General features: G+C 47.3%; 17 non-coding genes across 17 annotated transcripts; all 17 read right to left on the bottom strand.

Moving 5' to 3' along the window:
- Positions 1–48: 48 nt before the first annotated feature.
- On the bottom strand, positions 49–167 carry LOC146256591 (5S ribosomal RNA). Its single transcript, XR_014730332.1, has one exon. It is a non-coding gene; the product is annotated as a 5S ribosomal RNA (ribosomal RNA).
- Positions 168–343: 176 nt separating this feature from the next.
- Positions 344–462, bottom strand: LOC146256590 (5S ribosomal RNA). The gene has a single exon (XR_014730185.1). It is a non-coding gene; the product is annotated as a 5S ribosomal RNA (ribosomal RNA).
- Positions 463–640: 178 nt separating this feature from the next.
- On the bottom strand, positions 641–759 carry LOC146256589 (5S ribosomal RNA). Its single transcript, XR_014730319.1, has one exon. It is a non-coding gene; the product is annotated as a 5S ribosomal RNA (ribosomal RNA).
- Positions 760–937: 178 nt separating this feature from the next.
- LOC146256588 (5S ribosomal RNA) lies at positions 938–1056 on the bottom strand. Its single transcript, XR_014730330.1, has one exon. It is a non-coding gene; the product is annotated as a 5S ribosomal RNA (ribosomal RNA).
- Positions 1057–1238: 182 nt separating this feature from the next.
- LOC146256587 (5S ribosomal RNA) lies at positions 1239–1357 on the bottom strand. The gene has a single exon (XR_014730522.1). It is a non-coding gene; the product is annotated as a 5S ribosomal RNA (ribosomal RNA).
- A 172-nt stretch (positions 1358–1529) lies between these two features.
- Positions 1530–1648, bottom strand: LOC146256586 (5S ribosomal RNA). Its single transcript, XR_014730520.1, has one exon. It is a non-coding gene; the product is annotated as a 5S ribosomal RNA (ribosomal RNA).
- A 182-nt stretch (positions 1649–1830) lies between these two features.
- Positions 1831–1949, bottom strand: LOC146256585 (5S ribosomal RNA). The gene has a single exon (XR_014730519.1). It is a non-coding gene; the product is annotated as a 5S ribosomal RNA (ribosomal RNA).
- Positions 1950–2121: 172 nt separating this feature from the next.
- Positions 2122–2240, bottom strand: LOC146256584 (5S ribosomal RNA). The gene has a single exon (XR_014730518.1). It is a non-coding gene; the product is annotated as a 5S ribosomal RNA (ribosomal RNA).
- A 180-nt stretch (positions 2241–2420) lies between these two features.
- On the bottom strand, positions 2421–2539 carry LOC146256583 (5S ribosomal RNA). Its single transcript, XR_014730517.1, has one exon. It is a non-coding gene; the product is annotated as a 5S ribosomal RNA (ribosomal RNA).
- A 180-nt stretch (positions 2540–2719) lies between these two features.
- On the bottom strand, positions 2720–2838 carry LOC146256582 (5S ribosomal RNA). Its single transcript, XR_014730328.1, has one exon. It is a non-coding gene; the product is annotated as a 5S ribosomal RNA (ribosomal RNA).
- Positions 2839–3020: 182 nt separating this feature from the next.
- Positions 3021–3139, bottom strand: LOC146256581 (5S ribosomal RNA). The gene has a single exon (XR_014730516.1). It is a non-coding gene; the product is annotated as a 5S ribosomal RNA (ribosomal RNA).
- Positions 3140–3315: 176 nt separating this feature from the next.
- On the bottom strand, positions 3316–3434 carry LOC146256580 (5S ribosomal RNA). Its single transcript, XR_014730327.1, has one exon. It is a non-coding gene; the product is annotated as a 5S ribosomal RNA (ribosomal RNA).
- A 172-nt stretch (positions 3435–3606) lies between these two features.
- Positions 3607–3725, bottom strand: LOC146256579 (5S ribosomal RNA). The gene has a single exon (XR_014730326.1). It is a non-coding gene; the product is annotated as a 5S ribosomal RNA (ribosomal RNA).
- A 178-nt stretch (positions 3726–3903) lies between these two features.
- On the bottom strand, positions 3904–4022 carry LOC146256578 (5S ribosomal RNA). The gene has a single exon (XR_014730514.1). It is a non-coding gene; the product is annotated as a 5S ribosomal RNA (ribosomal RNA).
- A 184-nt stretch (positions 4023–4206) lies between these two features.
- Positions 4207–4325, bottom strand: LOC146256577 (5S ribosomal RNA). Its single transcript, XR_014730325.1, has one exon. It is a non-coding gene; the product is annotated as a 5S ribosomal RNA (ribosomal RNA).
- Positions 4326–4501: 176 nt separating this feature from the next.
- Positions 4502–4620, bottom strand: LOC146256576 (5S ribosomal RNA). Its single transcript, XR_014730513.1, has one exon. It is a non-coding gene; the product is annotated as a 5S ribosomal RNA (ribosomal RNA).
- Positions 4621–4792: 172 nt separating this feature from the next.
- LOC146256575 (5S ribosomal RNA) lies at positions 4793–4911 on the bottom strand. Its single transcript, XR_014730512.1, has one exon. It is a non-coding gene; the product is annotated as a 5S ribosomal RNA (ribosomal RNA).
- Between the last annotated feature and the right edge of the window lie 89 nt (positions 4912–5000).

The raw sequence follows: 5000 nt of genomic DNA, 5'->3' as shown, positions 1-5000 counted from the left end.
TACTTGTGCATATTGCAAGATTTCAGTTTCTAAGTGAATGAGCAAAGGAGCATACAGCACCTGGTATTCCCAGGCGGTCTCCCATCCAAGTACTAACCAGGCCCGACCCTGCTTAGCTTCCGAGATCAGACGAGATCGGGCGTTGCCAGGCTGGTATGGCCGTACGAAATAAGTTGACAACCATAGGCTACTTATCCATATACAGATTTAGCAATTGACAATGCAAGGTGGTCTCTCTCTCTCTCTCTCTCTCGTGTCAAAATGAAAACAGCTTCCAGCCCCTTTCATGAAGGACTACTTGTGCATATTGCAAGATTTCAGTTTCTAAGTGAATGAGCAAAAGAGCATACAGCACCTGGTATTCCCAGGCGGTCTCCCATCCAAGTACTAACCAGGCCCAACCCTGCTTAGCTTCCGAGATCAGACGAGATCGGGCGTTGCCAGGCTGGTATGGCCGTACGAAATAAGTTGACAACCATAGGCTACTTATCCATATACAGATTTAGCAATTGACAATGCAAGGTGGTCTCTCTCTCTCTCTCTCTCTCTCGTGTCAAAATGAAAACAGCTTCCAGCCCCTTTCATGAAGGACTACTTGTGCATATTGCAAGATTTCAGTTTCTAAGTGAATGAGCAAAAGAGCATACAGCACCTGGTATTCCCAGGCGGTCTCCCATCCAAGTACTAACCTGGCCCGACCCTGCTTAGCTTCCGAGATCAGACGAGATCGGGCGTTGCCAGGCTGGTATGGCCGTACGAAATAAGTTGACAACCATAGGCTACTTATCCATATACAGATTTAGCAATTGACAATGCAAGGTAGTCTCTCTCTCTCTCTCTCTCTCTCGTGTCAAAATGAAAACAGCTTCCAGCCCCTTTCATGAAGGACTACTTGTGCATATTGCAAGATTTCAGTTTCTAAGTGAATGAGCAAAAGAGCATACAGCACCTGGTATTCCCAGGCGGTCTCCCATCCAAGTACTAACCAGGCCCGACCCTGCTTAGCTTCCGAGATCAGACGAGATCGGGCGTTGCCAGGCTGGTATGGCCGTACGAAATAAGTTGACAACCATAGGCTACTTATCCATATACAGATTTAGCAATTGACAATGCAAGGTAGTCTCTCTCTCTCTCTCTCTCTCTCTCTCGTGTCAAAATGAAAACAGCTTCCAGCCCCTTTCATGAAGGACTACTTGTGCATATTGCAAGATGTCAGTTTCTAAGTGAATGAGCATAAGAGCATACAGCACCTGGTATTCCCAGGCGGTCTCCCATCCAAGTACTAACCAGGCCCGACCCTGCTTAGCTTCCGAGATCAGACGTGATCGGGCGTTGCCAGGCTGGTATGGCCGTACGAAATAAGTTGACAACCATAGGCTACTTATCCATATACAGATTTAGCAATTGACAATGCAAGGTGGTCTCTCTCTCTCTCTCTCGTGTCAAAATGAAAACAGCTTCCAGCCCCTTTCATGAAGGACTACTTGTGCATATTGCAAGATGTCAGTTTCTAAGTGAATGAGCAAAAGAGCATACAGCACCTGGTATTCCCAGGCGGTCTCCCATCCAAGTACTAACCAGGCCCGACCCTGCTTAGCTTCCGAGATCAGACGTGATCGGGCGTTGCCAGGCTGGTATGGCCGTACGAAATAAGTTGACAACCATAGGCTACTTATCCATATACAGATTTAGCAATTGACAATGCAAGGTGGTCTCTCTCTCTCTCTCTGTCTCTCTCTCGTGTCAAAATGAAAACAGCTTCCAGCCCCTTTCATGAAGGACTACTTGTGCATATTGCAAGATGTCAGTTTCTAAGTGAATGAGCAAAAGAGCATACAGCACCTGGTATTCCCAGGCGGTCTCCCATCCAAGTACTAACCAGGCCCGACCCTGCTTAGCTTCCGAGATCAGACGTGATCGGGCGTTGCCAGGCTGGTATGGCCGTACGAAATAAGTTGACAACCATAGGCTACTTATCCATATACAGATTTAGCAATTGACAATGCAAGGTGGTCTCTCTCTCTCTCTCTCGTGTCAAAATGAAAACAGCTTCCAGCCCCTTTCATGAAGGACTACTTGTGCATATTGCAAGATGTCAGTTTCTAAGTGAATGAGCAAAAGAGCATACAGCACCTGGTATTCCCAGGCGGTCTCCCATCCAAGTACTAACCAGGCCCGACCCTGCTTAGCTTCCGAGATCAGACGTGATCGGGCGTTGCCAGGCTGGTATGGCCGTACGAAATAAGTTGACAACCATAGGCTACTTATCCATATACAGATTTAGCAATTGACAATGCAAGGTGGTCTCTCTCTCTCTCTGTCTCTCTCTCGTGTCAAAATGAAAACAGCTTCCAGCCCCTTTCATGAAGGACTACTTGTGCATATTGCAAGATGTCAGTTTCTAAGTGAATGAGCAAAAGAGCATACAGCACCTGGTATTCCCAGGCGGTCTCCCATCCAAGTACTAACCAGGCCCGACCCTGCTTAGCTTCCGAGATCAGACGTGATCGGGCGTTGCCAGGCTGGTATGGCCGTACGAAATAAGTTGACAACCATAGGCTACTTATCCATATACAGATTTAGCAATTGACAATGCAAGGTGGTCTCTCTCTCTCTCTGTCTCTCTCTCGTGTCAAAATGAAAACAGCTTCCAGCCCCTTTCATGAAGGACTACTTGTGCATATTGCAAGATGTCAGTTTCTAAGTGAATGAGCAAAAGAGCATACAGCACCTGGTATTCCCAGGCGGTCTCCCATCCAAGTACTAACCAGGCCCGACCCTGCTTAGCTTCCGAGATCAGACGAGATCGGGCGTTGCCAGGCTGGTATGGCCGTACGAAATAAGTTGACAACCATAGGCTACTTATCCATATACAGATTTAGCAATTGACAATGCAAGGTGGTCTCTCTCTCTCTCTCTCTCTCTCTCTCGTGTCAAAATGAAAACAGCTTCCAGCCCCTTTCATGAAGGACTACTTGTGCATATTGCAAGATGTCAGTTTCTAAGTGAATGAGCAAAAGAGCATACAGCACCTGGTATTCCCAGGCGGTCTCCCATCCAAGTACTAACCAGGCCCGACCCTGCTTAGCTTCCGAGATCAGACGTGATCGGGCGTTGCCAGGCTGGTATGGCCGTACGAAATAAGTTGACAACCATAGGCTACTTATCCATATACAGATTTAGCAATTGACAATGCAAGGTGGTCTCTCTCTCTCTCTCTCTCTCGTGTCAAAATGAAAACAGCTTCCAGCCCCTTTCATGAAGGACTACTTGTGCATATTGCAAGATTTCAGTTTCTAAGTGAATGAGCAAAAGAGCATACAGCACCTGGTATTCCCAGGCGGTCTCCCATCCAAGTACTAACCAGGCCCGACCCTGCTTAGCTTCCGAGATCAGACGAGATCGGGCGTTGCCAGGCTGGTATGGCCGTACGAAATAAGTTGACAACCATAGGCTACTTATCCATACACAGATTTAGCAATTGACAATGCAAGGTGGTCTCTCTCTCTCTCTCTTGTGTCAAAATGAAAACAGCTTCCAGCCCATTTCATGAAGGACTACTTGTGCATATTGCAAGATTTCAGTTTCTAAGTGAATGAGCAAAGGAGCATACAGCACCTGGTATTCCCAGGCGGTCTCCCATCCAAGTACTAACCAGGCCCGACCCTGCTTAGCTTCCGAGATCAGACGAGATCGGGCGTTGCCAGGCTGGTATGGCCGTACGAAATAAGTTGACAACCATAGGCTACTTATCCATATACAGATTTAGCAATTGACAATGCAAGGTGGTCTCTCTCTCTCTCTCTCTCTCTCGTGTCAAAATGAAAACAGCTTCCAGCCCCTTTCATGAAGGACTACTTGTGCATATTGCAAGATTTCAGTTTCTAAGTGAATGAGCAAAAGAGCATACAGCACCTGGTATTCCCAGGCGGTCTCCCATCCAAGTACTAACCAGGCCCGACCCTGCTTAGCTTCCGAGATCAGACGTGATCGGGCGTTGCCAGGCTGGTATGGCCGTACGAAATAAGTTGACAACCATAGGCTACTTATCCATATACAGATTTAGCAATTGACAATGCAAGGTGGTCTCTCTCTCTCTCTCTGTCTCTCTCTCTCGTGTCAAAATGAAAACAGCTTCCAGCCCCTTTCATGAAGGACTACTTGTGCATATTGCAAGATGTCAGTTTCTAAGTGAATGAGCAAAAGAGCATACAGCACCTGGTATTCCCAGGCGGTCTCCCATCCAAGTACTAACCAGGCCCGACCCTGCTTAGCTTCCGAGATCAGACGAGATCGGGCGTTGCCAGGCTGGTATGGCCGTACGAAATAAGTTGACAACCATAGGCTACTTATCCATATACAGATTTAGCAATTGACAATGCAAGGTAGTCTCTCTCTCTCTCTCTCTCTCGTGTCAAAATGAAAACAGCTTCCAGCCCCTTTCATGAAGGACTACTTGTGCATATTGCAAGATGTCAGTTTCTAAGTGAATGAGCAAAAGAGCATACAGCACCTGGTATTCCCAGGCGGTCTCCCATCCAAGTACTAACCAGGCCCGACCCTGCTTAGCTTCCGAGATCAGACGTGATCGGGCGTTGCCAGGCTGGTATGGCCGTACGAAATAAGTTGACAACCATAGGCTACTTATCCATATACAGATTTAGCAATTGACAATGCAAGGTGGTCTCTCTCTCTCTCTCTCGTGTCAAAATGAAAACAGCTTCCAGCCCCTTTCATGAAGGACTACTTGTGCATATTGCAAGATGTCAGTTTCTAAGTGAATGAGCAAAAGAGCATACAGCACCTGGTATTCCCAGGCGGTCTCCCATCCAAGTACTAACCAGGCCCGACCCTGCTTAGCTTCCGAGATCAGACGTGATCGGGCGTTGCCAGGCTGGTATGGCCGTACGAAATAAGTTGACAACCATAGGCTACTTATCCATATACAGATTTAGCAATTGACAATGCAAGGTGGTCTCTCTCTCTCTCTCTGTCTCTCT

This window comes from Hypomesus nipponensis, chromosome 15, assembly GCF_054491055.1.
Source record: "Hypomesus nipponensis isolate SF chromosome 15, ASM5449105v1, whole genome shotgun sequence".
Lineage (NCBI taxonomy): Eukaryota > Metazoa > Chordata > Actinopteri > Osmeriformes > Osmeridae > Hypomesus > Hypomesus nipponensis.
This window is presented reverse-complemented; position numbering and strand designations above follow the sequence as displayed.